The sequence below is a fragment of the Montipora capricornis genome, chromosome 1, assembly GCF_036669925.1.
Source record: "Montipora capricornis isolate CH-2021 chromosome 1, ASM3666992v2, whole genome shotgun sequence".
Lineage (NCBI taxonomy): Eukaryota > Metazoa > Cnidaria > Anthozoa > Scleractinia > Acroporidae > Montipora > Montipora capricornis.
Genome location: NC_090883.1, coordinates 14,562,181 through 14,572,805, shown reverse-complemented (window position 1 = coordinate 14,572,805; position 10,625 = coordinate 14,562,181).

Sequence of the window (10,625 nt, the reverse complement as noted above, 5' to 3'; positions counted from 1 at the left end):
GTTAAAATGCATGAGCTTTAATAGTCCTACCACTCAACCTGTTTTGAAAAATGTATCAAACTCTAAATTCCTGTTTATTGAATTCCCTCCTGGCTTGATGAAAGACATAAATGTCTAGTTGATTGTGATCAGTGGAGCTCAGTACAAACTAAGAGGTGTTGTGCGATGTAACAATAATCACTTCACTTGTGCTGTTGAAAGTCATAATAAAGGGATATATTTTGACGACCTTTCTGTTACTCTACAAGAGTTTTCAAGTTTTTCATCATTTGCAACAAGTTTACAAAGAAGGGTGGTTTTTCACAATTTATGAGCTGAGAGAAACTGAGAGAAATGCAGAGCCAGTGTGAACAAGATGAAATTGCAGACTAGACACTGCCAACCTGTGCAAATGAGTGTATGAGCATTCATAGTAAATTTAAAAGTAGTACCAACACTAACTCTCCAAAGATGAATAGCACTGAACCAAATTCACTGCCACAAGTTACATCTGAATCAATTGCAAGGGAAATATTGGACAGCTCACTTACTATTGGCCTTGAAACCAGTAGTGATGCTAAAATCAGTGAATCTTCATCTATACCAGGTGCAAAAAATGTGCACAGTCACAAGAAAACAAGAAACAATAAAACCTTCCAATTTTACAAATTGTAGAAAAAGGAAGATTACAGAGAATAAACCAGTTACAAAAATAGCAAAGAGAAATAAAAATAACACAAAACGGTCAATTTTTGATTCAGACACTGGGACACCAAAGTGTATGAAGTTTGATGCATTTGTACAACCTCAGAATTCACCAGCCAACTATTGTGAGTTTCAAACAAAAGAGAACAATGTTGCCTTACAATCACCCATTTCTGATAATGTTGGTGATAAACACCAACCTTTGACCCATGAAATTGAATTTGATAATCAAATAACATGCAATGAAGAACTTCATCAACAAAGGACATCTCAGGAAAATACGAAAAAATTTCATAAAGCATTGAAATTTCAAATTTATAAATGCTGTGTGTGGCCTTTAAAGACAAAACCAAAAAAGTCCACCAATTACATTAGTTTGTGTTGTGCGCATGACAAAAGTGTTCCAAAGAAATTCTCAGCCGAGAACTCTATGATACCATCCCCAGTTCCCAAACAGTTACAAGGCTTAACACAGCTTGAAGAAATGCTTATTGCAAGAGCATTTCCTGTCATGCATGTATATACAAAACCAAGGGGTGGTCAAAGAGCATACAAAGGCCATGTCCTTACCTTACCTCAAGATGTACAACAGCTTGCAGATGTTCTGCCCAGGTGCCCAAAAGATTTGCCTGTGATTATTTTTACTGTTAATGGTAAAGATAATCGTTGTTCAGATTTTGTAGTGCTCTATTTTGTGACACTTCAGATAATACAACTCAGTCATTTGCAGCAAAACTTAAGCATTTAATTAAATTCTCAGAAAAGGTAAATGGAAAATGGGTTTATAGGTTTGCATCACATCCCAGGTTTGCTTACTGGGCTTACAATATGCTGTATCGGAGAAGAATTCTTGGACAAGGGAACTTTTTTCTAAAACAAAACCCATTAGAAGCCAATCTTACTATCAATGACTTGAAAGGAATGATGCACTCTCAATTATATGATTCACTCATGTCGAAACTCAAGCATTACGCTAAAAATATTTCGGGAACTAATGCTTATTGGAATTGAGCAAAAGATGATTTAAAGACAATCATAACTCAAGTTGGAACTCCAACAATTTTCTGGACTTTATCTTGTGCAGAATTTCACTGGCCTGAATTTCATAAGCTCTTTAGCAGCAATGGTAATCCCTTAGATTCTGAACGCAGAAAAAATGTAATTGACAACCCACACCTTCTTGACTGGTTCTTTACTGAACGCAAAGAACAATTTGTGAAATATTGGCTGAAAAAACCCTTGGTGCAACATGGTATTGGTTTGGATATGAATATGCTGTACAGCGTGGTTCAATTCATTGCCATGGAGTAGCAAAACTAAAATCTGATCCAAATTTGTGTGATTTATCTTAAGTAGCACTCAAAGGATATCTTGCTGCTCAATCACTAACCAAACATCCATTGTCGCCTGGATTGTTGCTCCAAAAACAGCAAGAGATTAAAGAAGGACTTTAAGCAGAAACAGCTATTTGCAACTCTATAGATTTTCTTATGTCCACTCAAAAATTGTAATGATGATTGGGCAAAACCTTCACTTCACCCATGTACAAGGCCCTTTGAGGATGTCAAAAAGAATGAATGGGATAAAGATTATGAAGACCTGTTAAATTTAGTACAGACGCATACACAATGTTCCACAGCATATTGTTTGCGCAAACAACAGCAAGAAGATGAAGTTTCAGGTAGGTTTAATTTCCCCAAAGAATGTTGTGGTAAAACACACTTACAATATGAAAAATTGAAATCAAAAGATGATGTAGAACGCGACAAAGTAAAAGTTGTTACAAAACGTAATGATGACCGTCTAAACAATCACCAACGAATTCAGTTGCAGGGATGGCGAGCAAACTGTGATATACAAGTGATAATAGACTACCATTCATGCTTAGAGTACATAGCAAAATATGCATCAAAAGCTGAAAAAATATCATCTGTTGCAAGAGAAGCTTTTAACCAAAATGATACCAAGAGAACTTTGAGGAAATTAATGATGAGAGCTGTTGGGCAAAGAGATATGAGCATTCAAGAAGTAATGCATCACATACTTTCAATCAAACTCATAAGTTCTACTTTTCAAGTAATAACAACATCCCTAGAAGGCTCTCGAAAAGTGAAGTAGTCAAACGATGGCAGTTTGTACACAGACGCATCATTGCTTGACTTGTATGCAGGCAGATCTGTTTCTGAAAATGATTTCCCAGGGATTTCTGAATGCAATTTTATAGAGTTTGCTTCTAATTACTGTCAGACCAAAACAGGTATCAAAATAAGAACTTTTCCTGTCGTCATATAGACTTACCCAAATTATTCCTCAAGTCCTAAAGGACCTTCCTATGGTTTGTTCTGCAAATATCAATTATTGAGCTATAAACCTTGGCAACATTCAGTTGACAACGCTAGGGGCAACAAAGAAGGAACTGATTCAATATACATTGAGCAATGGCATTCCTTCTTAGAAACACCAAAAGCAAAATAGTTAGTTCCAAACTGGCTGCAGCAAATAAATTCAATTTCAGAATATGTGAATAAAATAATTGACAAAGGCGACTTCCCTGAAATTGACACTGGCGAAAGAGAATGGATGATTCTTGCAGCCCTCAAATTCCAATGTGATGCAGAAACTGATAAAGACATTCACAGTGAAACTGAACACTACCTTGAAGACCGATCCAAGTATACGCTTGAAGAAATTGGCGACATGCCCCACTGGATTAATGAACAGAAGAAAACTGCCATACCTGAAGTAGACAATAGGCCAGGACCAATCATTGAACTTACAAAAATGAATGATAATCAAAGACCTGCTTTCAACATCAGTAGAGATCACTATCTAAATGCCAACAACAACCAACTCCTTATGATGATTACAGGGTTAAGTGGTTCTGGAAAAAGTTTTGTGATAGAAGCAGTAAGAAATCTGCTAAATGAAAAATGTAGAGTGTGTGCTTTCTTTGGAATAGCTGCATTTAACATAAAGGGAACTATACATTGCACTCACTTCTTCAGCTCCCAATACAAGGGAAAAGAAATGGCCCATTGAAGTCATCAGCTTTAGCAAAATTGCAAACCGACTTAAATGGAATAACATATTTAACTATCGATGAATTCTCTGTTACTGGCAAAAGATGTTTGCTTGGATTAATAGACGCTGTAAACAGGCAACTGGCCATTTTACTCTCCCAATTGGAGGCTTGTCAATAACATTAGTTGGAGACATAGGCCAATTACCATCCATTGCTGATCAGGTGATATATCATACCAGACCAAAAAGAGATCTTGCATTAGCAGGATATTGCATGCATCGCAAATTTGAAACAGTGGTCAAAGCGAACAGGCCAAGGGTGCAGACCTTGCACAGCAACAGTTCAGAGATCTTCAAGTACGAGCAAGGCTCACATTCAATGGGAGCCAAATTATTGATAAACACGATCTGCACGGTCTCCATGGAAGAAATGTCTGTGATGAAGATAATTACCTTAGTAATTTTATTATTGAGTCATACTTAGGCCTCATTGCCAGTACATGCAAAGAGAAGGTAAAAAGTGGAATATTTGGGATGGGAGCAGATCGAAAAAGGTGTTGGCAGAAAGCCAGCAAAACAACTGCTGAAAGGAAAAGCCCCTCTCATGGAACAAGATGTCATTCTTGTTCCATGTAACCCAGGCAATAGTAAGCAATGGTTCCTTGTTGTTGTTTTGACAAAAGAAAAGCAAGTTCGATAGCATGGCAACGTCATCAATAAAGCCATCTGCAGTGGAAGCTGGTGAAAAGATATGGAGTTTACTCGAGGAGCTTGACAACAGCCTAGATGAAAAGCAGGGGTCGTTCTCTACCAACACACCTGAGGAAATCCCCCAACAACCAAACAGTTTTGACTGTGGTGTTTTCCTGGGTGCGTACACCAGGTGCTTACTCCTTGACACCCCAATTCCTGAGAGCAAGTCTTTCCAGATATCCAGCACAACAGCTACTATGCTGTCAGTTATGGTAAATCGTATTATATTGGCCAAGCTCTAGAAGAAGTTGTTGATGATAAATTCAGGTTCAAGTTCCTGCACTCAGTAGTCGGAAGTGGGGCCAGATTGTTCGACTGGCCTGGACACGATGATTTGGATACAGTGCACAACTTTATGGCCCTCTTGTTACTGAAGGAGTTTCCCCTTCTTCATTCCCACAATTGCGTCAGGTGGAACAAGTCCACCAGTGGTTGAAGAAGTTAGGCTGTCTTGTTTCAGCGCACCATATTTACCATAACTTTGTTGTTGGAAAGCCAATGACAAATGTGGCAGTTATTTTGTGTTTTTTCTGCTGGTGTAGAAAGACAAGCATTCCCTTATTTTATCACAAAGCAGTGGTGCCAAATATGGCCATTTGAATTGAGTGAAAGAGACCGAGCATGCCAATGCACATATACACTGTGGCTACTGCATTGTATCTTAGTTGAATGCAAAGTTGCACATGCCAGCTACAGCATGAGTTCCCAGATTATATAAAATGGTTGTTCTTTGTAATCTCTTTGTGCTTTTAATAGAAGTAACTGGATTTGAATGAAATCTGTAACAACAATCATCATGTAGTCTAAAGATTTAGTAATGACAGATAAATAACGTCGCTAAGTTTCAGGCTAATGTCCAGTACTAGTTTTATTTATTTATCTATTTATTCAACTGGATATCTAACATTCACCGTTTTCATTTAGTAATGACTACTAATGACTGTTGAATGAAGAAATTTATTTATATTTATTGTAGTGTAGAGAATCGATCACTACATTAAAAAAGTGCTTTAGTCATGGACATAGTTCTAGTTACATGTACCAACTGAATTATATTGACTTTTTATAATAATTATTACAGCAATCACATTTTGCTATTTTTTTTTTCAGTTTGCTCATATAGAATTGCGTTGCTTTTCTTGTGTTAACAGGGTCCAGTGGGACACATTGTGTGTATATTGTTACATATTTTGATTAGGAACACAAAAATAGACAAATTATATTTCTCAAAATTAAGCCAACCCATAACATCCATGTAATGTAAATTTACTGTGAAACATGTTACATTTAAAAGGTACTCCAAAACATTGCCCATTGCAAAGGAAGGACGCAAACAACTTCCACTGTTTGACTGTAATTGAATGTATGTTAATGAGCACAAATAAAGAAGCTGATACTGATTTTGAGAATATTCCTTGTATGATCTTGACTTTATACTTACTACTACCCTAGCAACTGCATGGAATTTTTGCATTAAAATTCAGATAGACTTATTTGGAGCTCAATACACTGTATAAAATGTGGTATAATTATATGTAACGAGGTAAAATAAGATAAAAGAAAAATCGCGTAATTTCCATGTAATAGACCTCTCTTGCCGCGCAATGCCGCGCTATTTGCCTTTCATTGCCGCCCTATTTCCCAAAATTTTTGAGTGACATGTCAGAAGCCCTGGATAAAGAGGTGAGTAGAAAACTTAACTTTTGTATCCTTATCTGCTTTTCCTTTGTGGATTTACAACTGAGGGCACTTTAATTAAGTGCTCTTTGAACTTTATTGGTGAATCAGCGTGTTCTTAATCAAGTGAGTGTGCTCAAGAAGTGAGGACTCTTCATTTGCCCAGTCAGCCCGGTTCAAAACAGGAATTCAAACTTGACGGAATAATATTCATCTGGCGAGCGTGTCAAAAGCCAAAGCGTTGATTGAAACACCAAATACAGGTTCATTCACTGAATTTTAAGTGTCAGAGCATATACCAACAGTTGAAGTGCTGGTAAGCAAAACATCAAAATACCTAATTACCCTTCTAACGGTACAATGTAATTTCAATCCCTAGGCCAAATATCTCGAATAATGGCAATATATATATATTTAATGGTGAAGATTGTGAAAAGCAAATGAAAAAATGGATATAAGCTTGTGATTCCGAGCGTGCAAATCATGGAGAGCACATCCACATTTATTGCTTAATTTAAGCCATGAGAGAACGTTTTCATATGTTGATCGTTTTCTTGAAGTTTGCTTTACTGTTTGTAAAGATCATCTGGTGAACATTAGCCATAATAAGTTTTCTTGAGATTATTCAGTAGTCAGGCATCCATAGAGAAAATTTAAATGCTGTTGAGATTGTGCAAGAACTGTTTAGTCTTGGCTGCAAACTCATTGTGGATCTTTTAATGCTGCAATGCCTTCAAATGCCCTGTTAAGTGAAATATTTAGAATGAGTACAGTTGGAGATTTAACCAACTACCTATAGTTATTACATGTGCATGTATTCAATCATCTGCTCCTTATGTAACATTCAAATAGTGAAGAATTCAACAATATTTGTACCTTACATTACTTGCTCAAATATAAGTCCTCTCAACATGCCCAACCACTACCTTCACTAATGCTGCACAATCCATCACAACTCTTTCAGGGCCAAACCTGCTTCAGAATCGAGAGTAGCAAATCACAGCAGAAAGCCTGAACTTTGCACCCAAGTTACAGGTCTTCGCATCTTGTCTTGTCATAAAAGTTATCTGATTCCATCAAATGCCATATGCATCAGGGTGGAACGCAACAAAGACCAGTGGAATGCACCAGAGAAGCCACAGTACACCTTTGTATACAGCAAGGAGGCACAGAACTATGGCTCAGTGCCTTCAGCTCCCATGTCTTTTAAGCTCCTATAACGTTCAGCTTCTACATTACTGTAACATGACAGTGTTGAAGACATTGAAATGAAGTTAAATAATGATAGTAAAAGACATAATCATTAAATATGATACCCATCGACACACCATCATCAACATGTTTTTTGATCAAAACGCAGCTCACACCATTTCCAAGGCACTGGTGAGAGAAGAAAACCCTAACTTTGAACATACTGCTGTTTAAAACGCCAAATTCATAAAGCTCTAATGTTCAAATGTAAGTGCTACAAGGCCAACGTTTGCAAAAACGTAATCCTTCCTTGTACTTGTACATGTTCATTGCCGTGACCTTACCATCTTCAGTTCCCACTGCCTGCTCATGTCTGACCTTGTAGCTCAGTCGGTAGAGCAGCGGTGATCTAACCGGAAGGCCGCGGGGTCAATTCCCACCCTGGTCAGAGCTTTTCTCTGTCCTTGTGTGGGCTCATTTCCATCAGTAGGGCTAACGCTCACATGGTTCATATGGGGTAGAAACTTACACTCTAATCAGTTACCGGTAAGTCTGTTCAAATGTAAGTGCTACACAGCCAAAGTTTGCAAAAACGTAATCCTTCTTTGTACTTGTAATGAACATACTTGTAATGTCTAGTTCATGGAACAAACGTTTCATATTTTGAACCAAAAGGCTGTGTTATTAGTTAAACTACACATTTCCACGTGAAGAGGAATGAATGTTGCAATCTTTGTTGTTTATTATGCCTTGAGCATTCAACTACCAGTTAAACTAATAATAACGATAAAAATATACTGTATGTTATAACAGGTCTCTGGTTAAATTGTGTATATGTTAAGATTGAGCAGTGGAGTCAAATCGATATCACATTTCAATCTATAACCTTCGTTACTTCATATTATGTTTATTATCAACATTGTAGTGACTGCTGTCAGAGCTTAACAATTTCACTTAAAATGACAGCCTAGTACCAATCTGTTTGTTTCTTTAACGGGGTTTTTCAGTGAGTGATTAATTTAAACAAATATTGGATAGTTTTCGTCAACTTGAGTTTATTCTAAAATAGTCGATTTTATATTTAAAAAAAGCAACTGCTATCGTCTACTCCTAAATTGCAAAATCAGACACTGAACGCTTGCTGTTATTAAGGTTCACCTTGTTATGAATTTTGATTGGGCCCTGGATTAGTATGAAGACATTAGACTCTTTTTTCAAGAAATGTGATACTCCTAAGAAGAAAGGAAGTCAAGGAAAATGATGCACAACCAAGCAACTCAGAACTAAAATATCCTGGTTATAACGCTGCTGGAGCAGTTGCCACATGGCTTAAATCAGGGGAAAGGCTGAGGAGCCCACAAAGAATGTACATTATAAGGTTTTTACGGACAAAATATTGAACGTGGGGTTGTACCCTCAATAACCTACAATCTTAAACAGGACTACAACCCAGTACAAAGGAACGTTAGCAGGTGTCCCAGGAGAGGAAGAATAAATAATTATAGTACCGCAAATGCAAGAGGCGAAAACCCAATCAAGTACGTTTACAAACTACCTGACCCTGAATGGATTCAAGTGCTGCGACTTGCCCTTAAAGGAAATTATTTTATTCCAGAGGGGACTGTACATTGACGCTTTTCAACTGGATAAAAACTGGAGTGAGGCATGTCTCTACTACTCTAAACTGGCCTTGTTATTTAAGGAAGCTTTTGAACGCCCAGATCAAAATGACACTGGGTAAGTGATGGACTCTATATTCATAAAGACTGTAAGCTCATTTATAAGTTACTTCATGACCGGTTTCCGTTTTGTACTGGCGCCCAAAAGCATCTCTCCATCAAGCCTAGGCCCTCCATCTATTCTTGATGTCACAGGAAGGATATTTGAAACTATAGGACAAAGCAAACTATAAATAATAGCGAGTAATTGTAAAAAAACAAACAAACAGTTCTTGCCAATTGTGCCGGATTATTTAACACAACAACTAAATAATACACAAAAACGCTATATTCTGTTTCTTAGCGTATTATTGCAGAATATATGAGAGTGGGCAATCAGCATTGATCAAACTATTTCACTCTGGTTGAATAGTTTCTCTTATTTGATCAAGTTTGAATTTGTAAAGAGCTGTGGTTCCAACATTGTACCTGTGCAAATACCAAGAGGCCAAGAGAGGAATGCTGGTGTTACAAGACACATATCAGGCCAGGGATCCTTGTATATACGAGCTTTGGAAGTTCTGAGTTGTAAAGAGGTAATTGCTTACTAATTTTTAGCAACTGCAATGTGCAAGTACCAAGAGGCCAAGAGAGGAATGCTCGTGTTATAAGACACATATCAGGCCAGGGATCCTTGTATATATGAGCTTTGGAAGTTCTGAGTTGTAAAGAGGTGATTGCTTACTAATTCTTAGCAACTGAAATGTTCGCTTTTGTCCTGCCAAGAAATACAGTATACAGTAAATAGCAGCTTTCTTCATGGTATTTGGCATGATATAAATTTATTGTGGCACTTCTGGGAATGGAAATATTCTATGAGCCTCTCTTTCCTTTTGCCTGATCTTCCTTGCTAAGCAATTAATTATGCACTCTCAAGAATAAGCGACAAGTAATAACAGGGTACTCTCTCTGAAGAAGCTTCCTTTGTCATTCCGTTGAATACTGTATAAAAGGTGAATGACTTTAATGCTCCTTCTTGGCCAGCTAAAGTTCTAACATCCATTTAGTGTTTTATTACATGTATGTCTTTTATGTCTTTCAAAGATCAAACTACCATTTCTCTAGCATCTAAATTATTCCCTTCAATGTATTTATATATATTATTTCAGAGTGAAGATGATGACAGTCTGGTTGCTAATGATGAAGACATCAGGGATTACTTAGAAGGACGTACAATTTGTCAATTGTTCCCTGTCTCGAATCCTATTGTTGAACCCGGTCCCAAGGGCATAGATAGAGCTGTTGCCCCACCATCAAGCTTTGAGCAAACTGATGTACATTCGCCATGGCCGTAGCCAGAAAAAAATTGTGACTGAGGCAATGTCCATGGTTAAATTATCTTTGCAGGTATTTTAGGTGTTTATGATGAGCACATTTTAAAAACAACACCGCAATCACGCTTTATTTTAAGAAATCATGAAAAAATGACTGAGGCAAGTGCCTCATACTGGCTACGGCTATGTTCGCGTGTGATACAAAAGATGCCATCCTCTGATGTTTACCAACCTTCTAGTGGTGTAGATACCACAAATACCATGGGTCAGTCTGAAACATCAAACAAATTGGCCAAACAGAGGGATT